Raw genomic sequence first — 15908 nt, forward strand, 5'->3', positions numbered from 1 at the left:
TGGAATCTGAGACTGACCACCACAAGTCTCCATCCGCGAGGCCTGCTGCTGGTGGCCACAGTGTGTGGACCTGCACACAGGCTCTCTCCTGGCCCTCCCTGGGGCCACGTCACTGGAGGACTGCCAGCCATGCCCAGCCGGCTGGTTCTGCTCCCGGGCTGGCCTGAGCTCCCCGGAGGCCCCGTGTGAAGGAGGCTGGTTCTGCCCCGAGGCCTCTGTCTCTGGGCGCAGTCCAGGTAAGGGCGGACATTGCTCACAGTCTGGGAAGGGGTAGGGTCCTGCAGGGCCTGCAGAGGGCCGGCCTGGAAGGGAGACACGGCCTGTGGGCTCTCCCTCTGCCCCAAGGCTCCTGTAGCCCAGCAGCAGCGAGGTGGGCCCTTGTGACCTGCAGCCTGCTGCGGAAGGGCCTGGGAGCACTGTGCCTTAGAGAGGCTCCCTGTGCACCCAGAGCTCAGGAAGGGCGATGGGACCCAGCCTCCACACGACTCGGTGGCCACCTCCATTTTCAGGCAGTCTCTCAACCAGCGCTCGTGAGAATGGCCCGTGTGCCAGGCACGGCCTGCAGAGAACTGACAGCTTCGAGTCCCCTGCTCTCACTAAGCTTATGACCCGACAGCCCCAGCATGGAAGGGGCTCCTCTGACACTGCAGCTCTCAGGAGGGTCCTCCCACTGTCCCCATCCTCAGCCCCGACCCTGGAGTACGGCCAAGCTAAGACAGCACCTCCAAAGGAAGTCATCACATATTCCAGGAAATGAACGAAGTGAATATATGAAAGCAAAAAACAGTTTCATCCTCCCGAACGCGGACACAGAGTACAGCTTTCTGATCCTGCCCCATCCCTTCCCATGGTCTGGCTCCCAAATCGGCTCCACTGCAACCTGGCATCTCATGCCGTTGTCAATCAAGGGCCCTCAGGAAACCAAGTCTGTGAGCAGAGGGTGGGCTTCCTCCTTCTCACCAGTGCCCTGTAGCATGAGAGCACAGGGGGCTCCCGGGGGCTTAGTCCACACAGCAGTTCCCAAAAGAAGCTACTTTTTATGGAACATGTCACAGGACTAGGAACGCCCTGGGAGCACCTTTTGTAGGAGGTGCTCTGACCGGAAGCCTGAGTCTGCCTTGCGTACCCGGTGAGGCTCCAGCTCCACCGCCCGGCCCGTGGAGCACACCGCCCCGCGCCGCCCCAGCGTGCTCACTGCAGACCCAACTCCTGCCCACCACGTGGGCTTTCCACACAGGGAAGCTGCCTCCCCGCCAGGTGCTCCTAGGACTGAGCTGTGAGGGCCCGGGGGTGTCCCAGGCCCCACGAGTCACACACCCCATCCCCGCCTCACTGACATGGGGGAAGTCAGAAGGGCCTCTGGGCTCTGGCTGGAGGGAGATGGGGAGTCTCCCGAGAGGAAATAAGTGTCTCCCTCGGTTTTTCCAGGCACTCTCTGCCCCTCTGGGCACTCGTGCCCCCCAGGCAGCTGGAGCCCCAGCTCTGCCCCGCGGGACAGTATCAGGATGAACCTGGACAGAGTCTCTGCAAGACCTGCCCTGCTGGGAAGTGAGGAGCTGGGGCTGGGCTGGGGCTCCTTCTCTATCCCGGTGGCATCTGACTTCTCCTGCCTCCCCCGCCCCCCCGGGAGCCAAAGGGGCTCCAACCTGTTGCAGAGACTGGCGACCACGGGAACTCCGGGCCCCCATTGCCCTATGAAGCCCAGAGTAATAAACACTAATGCCAGTGCAGGGGCCTCCAGGGCTGCAGGCTTCACGCACAAGACTCTGAGACAGGAGGACATTGTTGGCCTTAATGTCCATTTCCTCTGACCTCAGATTTTCTTCTGCCCAAACCCTCCATGTCCTGGGAGCTCTGGAGGGGCCTCCTTTCCTAGAAAGCCTTGGGATAAAGAAGTCATTGACCCTTCATTCCTGACCACCCACTGACTGTGTCCACAGGTTCTGTCCCTATGGGATCCAGGGGCCAGGAGCCACGCCTCCTTGGCCAGTGGACTGTCCTGCTGGCTACTACTGCCCTTTGGGTACCCAGACCCCCACTCAGCACCCGTGTCCCAGGGGCACCTTCCGCGAGAGGCCCGGCGCACGTGGCACTAAGGATTGCAGGCCCTGCCCTGCAGGACAGTTCTGCTCAGATTCAGGTGACGAAAGCCAGCTCTCTGGGACTTTGCGGGGTCCTTAACTGATCCATTTGTCCCAGAGACACTTCACCTGCCTGAGGGCAGATGTCCTAGGTCCCCTCACATCACTTATGACCCGCAGCCCCCACATAAGAGACACTGCTTGAGGACTGGGCACGGGATTGGAGGGGAAGGCAAAGGTGACCTGGCCCCAAGTTCACAGAGGGGAAGGGGTCGCATTAAGACAGACCAACGCCCCAGCCCAGCCTACCCTGATTCCCGGAGTGTCCTAGGGAGGGACTGTGGAGTGCTTGCCACAGGCTATGAAGGTTACCAGCCTTGTTCAGGGAGCAGCCAGGGGCAGGACTTCAGGGGGACGCCCCAGGATTGAGCCCCAGGATGAGACGGTGGACACAGCTGTAACCAAGTTGGAGAGAGGAAGAGACAGGGTGATGTGCATTTGTCAGTGTTAGTGGTCTCTACTCCACTTATGCATAAACCACCTAGAAGATAGAGTTGGGCAGTAAGTAGAGGGGTGTGTGGGGCTGGGGGCAGAGGAAGCATGGCGTGTATTCCCCCAAATGGTCCCCAGGCCCCCAGGATCCCCACGAGAGCACATGAGGAAAAGGCTGGGGTATGAGGCATTGGCCCATCACCTGTGGGCGAGGCGCAGGGCTCTGCACACCTCCACCCACCTCAGCCTGGCCTGTGTTCCTGGTTCCCAAGTCAGCTCTCTCACTTTGACTCCACGTGAGCCCATGGGATGTGACCAGACGGGCCTTTTAACTGATGTATCCTCACAACAGGGCTACTCTTTCTTTCTTTCTTTTTCTTTTTCTTTCTTTCTTTCTTTCTTTCTTTCTCTCTTTCTTTCTTTCTTTTTCTTTCTTTCTTTGGTTGCGGCGGCTCCTCAGTTGCAGCACGTGGGCTCCTCAGTTGTGGCAGGCGGTCTCCTTAGTTGTGGCATGCAAACTCTTCGCTGCAGCACGTATGTGGGATTTAGTTCCCTGGCCAGGGATTGAACCCGGGCCCCCTGCATTGGGAGCGTGAAGTCCTAGCCACTGCACCACCAGGGAAGTCCCCAGGGCTATTCTTTTACAGACGAAAAGCCCAAGTTCAGAGAGGCCTCCTGCACCTCTGCGTCGGTAGTGGCAGCAGAGCCAGGAGGGGTGCAGAGTCTGGCTCCAAAGCCTGGCGCCTTGAGCTCCACAGCCTCCCTCTGACAGTTCCGTCTCCTCCTCTCCCTTCTCATCTGAATCGAGGTCCACTGTCTCCACCCTGTCGCCACAGGGCCTGGGAAGCGCTTCCCGGACGGGCCATGCTCAGCAGGTTACTACTGTCCCCCTGGCCAGACCTCAGCCACCCCTTCATCTTTCCAGTGCCCACCCGGCTTCTACTGTCCCGAGGGATCTCGCCAGCCAAAGGCCTGTGAGAATGGAACATTCCAGCCCCAGGAGGCCAAGGGGTCCTGTGAGCCCTGCCCCGCGGGATTCTACTGCAAAGCCCTGGGCACAGGTGGGCTCGCTGGGGCTGAGCACGAGGCTCCCACAGGGTGCTGGGCCCCAGGGCCAGGTGCCAGTGGCAGGAGCATCAAGCTCTCACGGGCCCCTCAAAGACCAGGATCCGCCTCCTTTGTTAGAGAGAGGGGAGGGACTTGTGAAAGGAGGCGCAGTGGGTAGCCTGAGGGAGACCCTGGTGTCCTCCCTGTATGTGCGCTTTTAGATTTGCCTTTAGAACGTGTCTAGGGAATTCTTATGCCAGGAGCTTGTTGTCACAGTCGTAGAATTATGATTCACATGCAGCCCTTGACAACCGACAGCAGAGTGAAGGAAGGGGTCCCTGACACAAGCAGGTATGAGGGAAGGGCTTGTCGGGGACTTGAACCAGGACGGGCCGTTGCATGGAGACTCCCGGGACGCCCAGGGCCCAGCCCAGGATGGTGGGCACGAGGTGCAGGACAGGACAGTCTGAGGTCGAGGGCTCTAGGATCTGTGTTGGCTGTGGCTCCACTCAGTTGCCCCAAGATACATCTGCACACCTGAGGTCAGGATGTGGCCTTGGCCGTCTCTAAATGCAGGTGGCTACTGGCCCAGCAGAGAGGCCTGAGCAGTGGGGTCTGCAGGCCACTGAGGGACGGTGGCCCTGGTGTGACCAGTGTGGGCAAGTGCCATGTCCTAGAGAAAGGGAGCTTTATGCTCAACAGCCAGGGTCCCTGGAGGCTGGAGATATCAGGGGCCACAGAGGTTTCCTGGGCAATGCACCTTCTGCTGCCACGGCAGACAGTCAGACACCGAGGGGCCCCTGCCAGCCAACATACCCAGAAATCAGACAAAGAATAAAGCACTGAGGGCCTGGGCCAAGGCAGGTTCAGAGCCTGGGGGTCCTGAGTCTCCAACCCAGGACACTCGGAGGGTGGGGATCCCCCCCACAAGCTCAGGCTGACTCTTCCATTGCCCCCAGGTCCCACTTCCGATGGCCCCAGACTATGCCTCCAGGGCTTCTGTCCCCCCGGCTCCCACTCAGCCACTGCCCACCCGTGCCCTCGGGGGACGTTCGGGCCCAGGCGAGGGGCCACTGCGGAGCTGCACTGTGAGCTGTGCCCAGCAGGTTCGTGGCTTCTGGACGTGCGCCCTGCAGAAGGCCTAGGCTGGAAGGCTGGGGAGTGCGTGAGGGGCAGTAGGAGGGCGGCCGGAAGTCCCTGAGGGTGAGCGCCTCGGCCCCGGGCCCCTGTTGTCACGGCACCACCTCCCAAGTCCAGTGGCTGCATCAAGGAAAGCAAGGTCAGGTCCACACGTGGGCCAGGCCCCTCCAACCCCTAGGGGCCATGGCCCTCACCATCCTCGTATTCCCAGGGCTTCCTCTTGCCCTGTGCTCCAGCCCACGTGCACCTCTAGCGCTCAGGACAGGACGCATCCCGAGTTCACTTCAGAGGCCTGAGGCTGCTGGAGAGAGAGGACAGCCTCTCCCTCCCCCAGGGCCTGTGGGTCTGAGAGCCTGCTGGGGGGTGTGTGCAGGAGAGGCACAGCCCAGGAGGGCCGGGGCTGGTGCTGGAGCATGAGGGAGGTGAGGGAAGGCCCTCTGTCACCCGCCCTTGGGTCTGCTTCTTCTAGGGATGTTCTGCTCCTCAGAAGGACTGTCTCAGCCGTCGGGGCTCTGCCACCCCGCCCACTACTGCTCAGGGGGAGCACTGTCTCCCACCCCCATTCAACACAAGGTACCTAATGGGGGCACGGCACCCCAGACAGATGTCTGAGTCCACCCTGCAGTGCCCGCGTGCGTACCAGACCACACAGCTCCTGCTGAGCTGACTGTTCTCCCACCAGGACTGAAGCACACTGAGGGCCAGACCCTCCTCATCTAAGTGTCCCCAGGGCCTGGCATGGGGCCTGGTGGCTTAGTTCAGTGATTCTAAGACAGGTGTCTTTTTCACATTCACCATCTCTAGAACCAGCATCATCTTATAATCCTTGGCATCTGGCAATCAAAATGGCAGTGAAATTTTTTCTTTTAAATTGCTCACCTTCCAGCAGATGGCATCTTGGGTTTGAGACAGGTGGCAATAATGCAGAGCCTTTACACATGCTGGCAGCATCCATGTGTTGTACACACGTTGACACAGCAGGCCTCACGACGGCCCTGTGGGAGGCCCCAGGGTGACCCCATTTCGACAGGAAGGACCTGAGGAACACGTGGGGTAATGGACTCCTCAAGGCCGCGTGGTGGGAAAGCAACTGGATTATTCTGCAGAGCAGGGCAGTGGAGGGTCAGTTGGTGGGTGGACGCACGGACCCATGTTGGACAGACAGATGGGCACTGGTGTGCTGGTCGATTGGCTTTGGTTCTCATTTTGTTATTGACTGGCTGCATGACCGTGGACATGCGCACCCCTTGCCCTCTCTGGGCTCTGGCATCCCCTTTAGAACAGAGACGTCCCCTACTCTGGAAGTCACCGAGTCCACATCAACACCAGAGAAGAGAACAGGCTGGGGGATGCAGGGAGGGAGGGGAGGTCACCGAGCGGATGCTATGATTTAGGAAGAGGCTGCCCCCAGACATCCGAGATCCTCCCCCAGAGGCTGTAGCTGGCACTTAAAAGCACGTGGTAACAGGGCGATTTTGCGGGTAAGTAGCCTCACTTAAGTCCTCCCCCAGGAGCCAGCAGCGGTGTTTGCGGCCCGAGACCACAGTCTTATCTTGACATCCTTCCTTCCTTCTCTCTGGATCCACAGGTGGAGGCCCCTGGACTCTCTGGGAAATGACATCTGTCCCCCTGGCTTCTTTTGCCCTAGGGGAGCAGGCTCGCCAGTTCCATGCTCGCCTGGGTTTTACTCCTCTGCCCCAGGCCTGGCCAGTGAGCATCAGTGCCAGCCGTGCCCCCCGGGGCACTACTGCAGCCATCCTGGGCTATCCCACATCCTGGAGGCCGAGATCTGTGATGCAGGGTGAGTGGCAGCCTGAGGAGGGCCGAGGCTCCCTAGCTTAGGCTTTCCAGGGCCCCCAGTTCACATACGAACGCTAAATTCCCGGGTCTCTCCCTGGCACCCTCTGAGGAGCCCAGGTCAGGGTGACTGTCTGCCCCAGGAGCGCGGTCCTCCGATGCCCCATCCCTCGGATACAGGGCTGAACTGAACACACCTCACAGGCCCGCACAGCACTGACCTCCCAAGGTCCAAGGAGCTCTGGGTTGTGCTTGGCCTGCACAGCCTCTGTGGCCCCTGCCAGACCTTGGTGTTTATCCCGTCAGCCCACAGCCTCTGTCAACAGGTGCCCGAGATTCCTGGCAGGTGCATCCCCTTCATTGTCCAAACGGCTGGAGACTGGCCATGGCCACCAGTAAGCTCCGGCCAGGTCCTGTGCGAAGGAAGACCTGTGCCATCGGCTCAGGGGTCCCGAGGACAGAACATTTGGAGAGGGGAGTCATGCTGACTCTGGAAAATGTCAGACCCTGCCCAGAAGTGGCTTCCTGAGCCCCTGCTACTTAGTTTCCTGCCAAAAGGGAACTCCTCTCATCCCAGGGATGGACTCTGGCTGTGGCCACACTGGCCTCCCTCAGCATAACTCTGATGACCGGGGCCTCCAAAGGCTACCCCTGCTCTCGCCTTCAGCCTGGCCGGGACCCCAAGGTCGTGCTGAAGGAGGTTCAGCCATGGTTCTCCATTTTCTCAGGTACATCTGCCTGGGAGGCAGTGTTGTCCCCTCACCCTCCGATGGCACCCACGGATACAGATGTCCCCCTGGCTTCCGCTGCCCCCCAGGGGCCCGCAGTGAGCTGCCCTGTGAGCCTGGCACCTTCAGCCCGTTGCCTGGAGCTGACACCTGCCTGCCCTGCCCAGGGGGCACCTACTGCCAAACAGCTGCCACTGTGGAGGCCACCACCTGCCCCAGAGGTAATGATGCCCTCAGGCCCGTCTCTTGGGGGCAGAGGGACCTTGCGCGTGACCCCAATGGACAGTGACCCTGAGGGTTCAGTGCAGACGGGACTGCCATCTTCCCAAACTTGGCTCTGTCCTGGAGCTCCATGCTCGATGGCAAGACCTCAGCCCTTCCCAGGAGCCAGAGGCCCGCATGTGAAGTGGGGCCACCCGTGCTGCAGAGGAGGACGCGGGGTGAAGGTTGCCACCCTGGGCTGCCAGCTCCCCCTCCCACGGCCATGCCTTCCTGCTCACCACAAGTTCCCAACGAGTGCCATGGAGGTGACAGAGGGCAGAGCCCTGGCCTGCGGGCAGGACATCTGGTCAGTCCCTGCTCTGACCTAAGTGCTGCTGTCCTGGGGCAGCTGCCACTCTGCAAAGCGAGCCCACGGCGCCCCGGGGAATCTCCACCCTGGGGTGAGGGCTAACTCCCTCTCAGCAGATGCCCCCCAGAGAAGACTCTGCAGTGTGTCTAGGTAGCCAGGCTGCCTGTCGTGGGTGCAGCCATTTCTCCGGAGGAGGCGGTACATGACCCCACTTTCTTCAAGACAAGAAACTCTCTCTCAGCCCTACAGAGCCAGACCGTGCACGTCACCTACGTCTCACTAAGTAATGAGCCCAGAAACAGTGCTGCTGTCCCTGTGTGCACACCCATGCACACTCTGACACACGTAAGGGCACACACGTGTGCGCAGGCACATCCCGGCTGCTCGCACTGGCCTCCAGCAGGGCCCCCGCACACTGCCTGGATTCCAAGCCCTCCCGGCCTCTTCCCACCACCGCACCAGCACCCCTGGCGTGCCCTCTGGCTGTGCTCTCTGCCACGAATGGCAGGAGGTGGTGGGGTCTGGATGCTGAGAGCTGCCTCGCTCCGGCCTTCCCCACAGGTCACTATTGCCCAGCAGGGACGTCCTCTCCTCGTCCCTGCCCAGAGGGAAGCCTGAACCCGCGAGAAGGCGCTCTCTCCTCCAGGGCCTGCCAGCCTTGCCCTGCAGGGAGGTATTGCCCTGGGGAGGGCAACGGGCAGCCCGAGGGTAGGTACCAGCAACCCAGCAGAGCTGCGTGCGGGCGTGCACAGCACAGGTCTGGGGCTGGCCCGCGCCTCAGTGCGGCCGCCTGCACCTCCTCCCTTGAGCCCTCCCCTGAGGGGCCTCAGCCTAGTGGCCGAGAGCAGGGCTTCAGGAGGTGCCGCTGGGGCTCTCATGCCAGCCATGCGCTCAGTGCGTACCCCACGCTCCTCCCCTGTAGAAAGGGGCTGAGAGCATCCCATGTCCCGCAGTGGCTGTGGAGCGTGTGGTCTTAACAAATCAGGAGCTTAGAGCAGCGTGGCTGCACAGTGAGTGCCCTCAGCCAGCATCCCTGTGGTTTACCCCTCACCCCGGGCCCCACGCAGAAGGCATTCCTTGTTTTCCTGACCTCCTTCCTCCCACTTTAATTTCTGTGATGCTCCGGCACTGGGGACAGCAGGCAGCGATCAGGGAGAGGCAAGATATGGGCTCGTAGCACAGACAGCTGCCCTAAAATCTACATCTCTCTACGTTCAAGGACCCTGCTCAGCTGGTCACTACTGCGAGGGGGGTGCCACCAGCCCCACTCCCTGTAGCAGCTCTGCCTTCCCCCTCAATGGACCCTGCCCTCGAGGCCACTACTGCCCTCAGGGGACCCTGTACCCCGTGCCCTGCCCCACGGGGAGGACGAGAAGCAGCCCAGGTGAGCATCTGGCCTGTGCCTTCCCCACCCCTGCCGGCCGCGGGCCCCTCCTCCTTCAAAAGCCCCACTCCAGCCCCACGGAGCAGATGCGCACAGTGCAACAGGAGTGTCTGCTGGTCTGGGTCTCTGGGGCTCCCTGGAGTGGACACGAGTCCAGGCAACACCCCCGGGGTAGGCTGTGCCCAAAGCGGGGCTCTGCCCGCAAAATGCCAGAGGTGCCCCGAGGGAGGCCCTGGCCGAAGCTACTCTGAGACCTGGCGCCCATGGCACCAACTCCGTTCCGGCCCTGGTAGACGGCCGTGAGCCCAGCAGTGGAAGGTCTCTGTTTTCAGGGGCTGATCTTCCAGTGTGGGGATCTCTCTCTCCAGGTGGCATCTCTGAGGAGAGCTGCAGGCCCTGCCCAGCTGGCTCGTTCTGCCCGAGCCTGGGCCTCAGCTCTCCGCCTGGCTCCTGTGTGGCCGGCTCTGAATGCCCCTCGGACCCCAGGGCCTCTAGTCCCATGGCTGTCCTCTGCCCACAGGTACCTGCCCGGGAGCGGCGGGAGAGGGCCCGGGAACCAAGGCCAGGGGAAGCCAGGGATCCCCGCCTGGGATTCAGGCTGGAGCGCTCAGTGCCTCACAGGAGGGGCCTCACCTCCCCATCTCCTAGACCCCGATCCTCTCCGCAGCTGCCCCATCCAGCCCCCTGGCCTCCTGCGCTCCAGTCACCAGGGCCTTGAACCAGCCAGAAGGAATGACAAGGCACTGACCCACCCGAGCCCCTGGGCACCCTGACCATACCCAGCCTGGCCCTCAGAGGCGCTGCTTTTCGTCCACTGCCCAGGGTCACTTCTGCCACCCAGGGGCTGCTTGGCCTGCCCTGTGCCACCCAGGAGAGTATCAGCCCTCCCCGGGCTCAGACACCTGCCTCCAGTGTCCACCTGGATTCTACTGCCCACAGCCTGGAACCAGATCGCCCAAGCCCTGCCCAGCACACACCTACTGCCCAGCCGGTACGCCCAGGAGCCCTCAGCTCCCCACGCCTCCCGGGCTCTCTTCTTTCTCAACAGCTCCCCTATCTTCCCCCTTCCCCTCCTTCCTTTCATGCATTCATTCATCCATCTATTCACTCTTTCATTCAAAATCCATGGAGGGCCAACGCGTGTCGGCACCAAGCTCGCACTAGGAAGGCCAGCGCGACGAGCTACCCTCAGCCTCCGTCCTCCCCTCGCCCCGATCCCATCCCTCACTCTCCCGCCCACCCTCTTGCCTCTCTTCTCTCCATCAGTTGACTCACCCATGCTCAGTGCCCTGCCTCTTCCCCGCACTCAGCCTGGGGGCCCCAGAGAGCACCTGGGCCACAGATGATGGCAAACAGGGGTCATTGCCTGTGCCCGTCTGGGCCAAAGATCTGCGGCGGCTTCCTGAGCTCTGCCTGGAGAGGGGCCCTGCGGTGGTGTCAGGGTTCTGGGGAAGTGGCAGATGAGACAGCAGCGCCACAGCCACTGCAAGTCTGCTATCCCAGAACACACTGTGCATGCCACTCTCACACCAGCTCGCACACGCATCTGCAAGTACATGCACACACGGACACAAGCGTTCTCACACACTCTCACGGTACACATGCTCACAAACACAGATGCACACACACCTACAGATGCACACACAGCAGATGTACACACGTGCCCACACACGCACATGCACATGCTGTCCGCAGGCAGCCCAGCAGACAGATAGGCGTCCACAAAAGTTCATAAGCTTTGTCACGTCTTAGGTGAACTTGGGAGAAGACCCTCCTGCCAATTTTAGGAGCGCTGAGCGCATTACATTCACAAGTGCGTGAGCCACAAGCGATGCAGACACTTGCTCTTCCTGTGCCTGTGGCGTGAAAGTTATGCCCCTTTGAAATGCGTGATCTTGTCCCCCAGAATATCTAGGACATGACAAGTTCTAACAACCTGGCCTGTTGTCCTGGTGACTACATGTTGTACTAGTCATGCACACGCGCGCGTGCGCACACACACACACACACACACACACACACGAGGACAGCTCTCCTGGACTCACAGGCTCGCCCCCAGACCTTCAGCCCACGCTTGCTGAGGTGCTGACTGTCTTACTCTCATCCTCCCCTAACTAAACCCACACCTTCCGGCTTCTTACCCCCACTCCGGCTGCCCCTCTAAACCTTTTTTCCCCATCAGGAAATTTCTCATTTCCATTCAAGGTGTGTGCACTGGTAGCTGCCAGCACAGCCCACGTGCACAAGGAAACACTGAGGCCAGCAAAGCCAGACGGCAGCCCCCAGGACGAGGGCTGAGGATGTGATGGGGCTGTGGGTGCTGAGTCGAGGAGGGTGGGACTGGCCCAGGAGCGTCCCACCCACCCAGCCAGGCGGGGCAGCAGGGCCCCGTGGAGGGAGGGCGGGGAGGAGGGGGTGCAGCTCCCCATGAGACGCACTCAGACCCAGGGATCCCACACGCCTGACCAACAGCACGCACCTCACTGAGCCGCTCTCCCCGAAACAGCTTCACTGCTCTCTGAAAACCCTCCGCTAGGGAGTTCCTCTTGGAAAGAGACAGTGACCCTAGGGAGAGATATCGAGGTCACCACCCCGCCATCACTCCGTCGCTCTGAGAAAGCAGCATGAGAAACTCAGCGCCCTCAGGGGCAGCAGGATGCGATGCCCTCTGAATTCGTCCGTCTGGGCAGGTCCAGAGGCACAGATGTGACCCGAGCCTTCGGCTGCCCGTCTTCACTAGCTGTTCCCCCTCTTCCAGGGACAGGGTCCCCACCTCCATGTCCGCCAGGGACCTTCACTCCCAGGGACACGCTGGGCCTCCGGGAAGATCGTGTCTGTTCCGTCTGTCCCCCGGTCACTACTGCAGGTCAGTAACAGCCCAGAGTCATTCACCTCCTGCCTCTGCCATCAAAGTGCACCCTCTGGCTAAAGAGGCCCGGTGGGTCCCCTAGTCTGTCCCAAGGGCCCCAACCCGTAGGTGTGGGAGCTAATGTGTAAGAGGCCAAAAGGCTGCCGGTGAGATCACAGCCCCACGTGGCTGCATGGGCCTGAACAGGGAGGGAAAGCCTGACAATTAGGCAAAGACAGCTGGAAAGCCAGGACACTTAGCACAGACTTGGATTTTAAGATAAATAAAATACATTCAAACTGAGCGAGGGTGGATATGAAATGAAAATAGCTCTGCTCAGTTCCTGCCTAAAAACAGGGGCAGTTCCTTACGGGTGGAATTCTTTGCACCTCTAGGTGATACCAGTGTCCTGCACGTACGCTCAGGGCAAAGCTGGGCAATCCTTCCTTGTGCCTCTACCTCTGAATTGTCTATAGTGTGAATAGCTTTTGTAACCCCTTGGGCTGGACAGACAATACATGGTTTCTTTAAACAGAATGATCAGAAAGCAGGCCTTAAGGTCCAAATTCCTCCTGAATTTCCTATAGCCCCTCTATGTGTAAGACACATGCGTGGTGGCACCTGGCTGCCCCGTCCGTGGAATGTCACAGCAAGGACTCTGCGCTTGGGGTTCAGAGACGCACAGCCTCGGGGGTGGAGGCTCCCCAGCTTCCAGCCTTTCCCGAGACCTTAGGGACAGGCTCAGCCGCTCAGAGTAGCCAGTCAAAACAGAAGAGACCACACTGGTGGTCTCTCATCCAGGGGAAGCTCCCGGCATTTGCTAAAGGCAGTTTCTGGAGACTGGGGACAGGGGTCATCGAAAGAGGAGTTGCTGGACATTTCATGCAGAGGTGAACCTGCTTCAAAGAGGGTCCTTCTCTACTTACCAGGTGACAGCAGAGGACTCCTCGGCCTCTCCCTCTGCAGGTCCCTCTCCCAGCGCAGGAGGTTCATCGTTAGGTCTAGTCTGCTTTCTCCAGCTGCAGAGCAGGAGGTCAGACTGGTGGCTCCAAGCCCAGGCCCCGGCGGGCCCTGAGCACACCTGGGGACAGTACCTGCTGTCTGTCCTCTCCCTCCTCAGCCCATAGCGAGTGCAGCAGGGCCTCCGAGCTTCTCCTGGGGGACTCGTCCTGCTGATGGCAGCCGGGGTCCTGCGCTTTATCCACTGGGCTCCACAAGCGCCGTAGAGAAAAGATATCCAGCTTTTCCTGGAGGCAGTGCAGGGATGGGGCTCTGGCTGCTGCGATGGCCCCTGGGTGTGAGTCTCACACCCTGCTCCACTGCTGGGTGAAGAGTCTCATCTTTTTCTCTCGGATACTTGGATATATTCACACATGCCTCTGCAGCAGAGGTCAAAGGTCTTTTACACTATGGGTCACAGTGAAACTGCCCGAAACCAGGGCAAGCTTCCCCCTGGCACTGGGGCACTGGGCTCAGATGGGCCCCTCCATCCTGGTCTCACTCTCTTCCCTCTCCCTGGCTGTTAGGGGCGGACAGGTATGGGGGAAATGTCCTGCTGGTTACTTCTGCCCACCTGGGACCTCTGAAGTGACGGCATCAGGTCCAAGGGAGTCCCAGACCCCGTGCTCCCAGGGACAGCGATGTGCCGAGCAGTGCCCACCAGGTAACAGTCCCCATTTCTTGCCCTTGGGGTGTGAAAGAGGCAGGGCGCAAGGCTGTCCAGCTGTCACCACAGAAGCCACGCTAGCAAAGAACCTTTTCTGTGTGTCACAAACAGACTCTAAAAATGACCCCAGTTGTTGTTCGTCTAGTATGTATGTGCATATACATGTGTATGTGATTACACATACCACATGTATGTAATATCCGATATGAATATGCACCCGATGCAGTTCAGATGGTTACTGATTGGACAAATGCAGAAGCAAGGGGAGCCAGGACTGGCACCCAGACCTCTCAACTCCTGGGCTGGCAGAATCCCCCGGGCGCCCCCAGACACATCTCCCCCAGAGTCCTGGTGCAGTTCCCCACCTGCCCCGGAGGAGCAGCTTCCCTGCCTTCCAAGGACTCCAGCACGACCCCGTGTGCTGCAGGTTTCTACTGCCCCGAGGGCAGTGGAGAGCCCAGCCCGTGCCCACGTCACACTGTCGCAGCAGCCCCAGGAGCCAAGCAGCAAGAGGACTGCGGGCCTTGCCCCGCCAGGCGCTGGCGCAAAGCCGGTGAGGCGCCTGTGCCACAGCCTGGGGTGTGCTGGTCCTGAGAGGGGCCCAGGGAGGCCCTTTGGGCAGGAGGGGAGGATGGAGCCCGAGCCCTGCCCTGCTTTCCAGGGGCCCCGGCCATCTACCCCTGCCCCACCGGCCATTACTGCCCTGGAGGTAGTGAGACCCACCCAGGAACCCCTCAGACCTGCCCCGCGCACACCCACCTGGCAGCAGAAGGGGCCGAGAGCCTGACAGAGTGCCTCCCCTGCCCCGCCGGGCACCACTGCGCGTCCCCAGGTGAGAGGCCGTCTCCAGGCCCGAAGCTGAGACCTTTGGGGAGGGGCGTCGAGAGGCCGGCGGGAGGCGCCTTCCTTGCCTTCTGCCTCTGCCCCAGGTCTCTCCTCCTTCGAAGACCACCCATGTCCTCCAGGCTACTGTGCCCAGGTGGTCAGGGTGCCTTTCTCTGCCCATCTGGAACCTTTCGGACAGAGCCAGGGGCCTCATCATGGGAAGACTGTGAGCTCTGTCCCGCTGGCTACTACTGCCCAGAGGCTGAGCAGAGCGGCCGAGCAAATGTGTTTCCGATCCCCTGCAGAGCTGGGTCTGAGTGCTCTGCAGGTGAGACTGTGACCCTTCGCTCCCTCCCAGCCCCTCCCCCCTGAGGTTTGGCCAGGAGCTCACGCAGGAGGCCCAGAGAACATCACGCAGGCATTGCATGGCCACCTGCTCTCTCACCACCCTCCTCCTCTGGCTACCCGTCCACTTCATCAGGCCGTTCTACCTTCCCGTTTGAGGACCCCACTGCTCAACAGGGGAAAAGCCAACAGGCTGAGGCGTGCTGCTTTATCCCCACCAGGCGGAAACAGGCAGCAGCCCCTGGCACTGGCCCCGGCCCCAGCCTGGCTGGCTTCCAGCATGCCCGGAGCCCTAAGCCACGCGGTCCTCAGTTTCCAGCGGTCCCTCCCTGTCGGAGCCCCTCTCCCCTGCGTACAAAAGGCTCTGCATCCTGCCCTATCCTAGACCGGTGGTTCAAAGTGTGATCTTCGCACTGACAGAATCAGCATCACCTGGAAATTTGTTAGAAATGCAAACCCTGAGCCCTACCCCAGACCCACTGGACCAGAAACCCCAGGGGTGGAACCCAGCAAACTGGGTTTCCACAAGCCCTCCAAGTGGTTCTGACATTCGCTGAAGTTTGAAAAACCACTGGCTAACCTAGCTCCCAGGCCTTGCTCAAATCTCAGCTCAGCTGAGGGCCCTCAGCTTGGATGAGAAGCTGTTCCCTCAGACAGTCGGGGCATCTGTCCTTCAGGTCACCAACTGGCCCAGCTCCCTGCGTGCTTACTCAGGTCTGTAAGGAGCTGGGCACCCTCCCACCCGCCCGTCCTCCGCACCTCTCTGACTTCCCTGCAGGCCCACGCCCTCCCTCCTTCAGGGGCACCCTCCTTCACGCTCAGAGCTGCTTACCAGCCCGAGGCCTTCAGATGCCTCACACTGGCCTGCGTGGGGACTGACACACTGTCTGGCCCACCTCCTGGCCCCGAAGGTCAAGCCTGCCTCCTAGTTGGAGGCCTAGTGGAGACATGGAAGACATGTCTCCACTCTTGACACGTCTTCCG

Source organism: Lipotes vexillifer, unplaced genomic scaffold (genome assembly GCF_000442215.2).
Source record: "Lipotes vexillifer unplaced genomic scaffold, Lipotes_vexillifer_v1.1 scaffold2648, whole genome shotgun sequence".
In the NCBI taxonomy this organism is placed as follows: domain Eukaryota; kingdom Metazoa; phylum Chordata; class Mammalia; order Artiodactyla; family Lipotidae; genus Lipotes; species Lipotes vexillifer.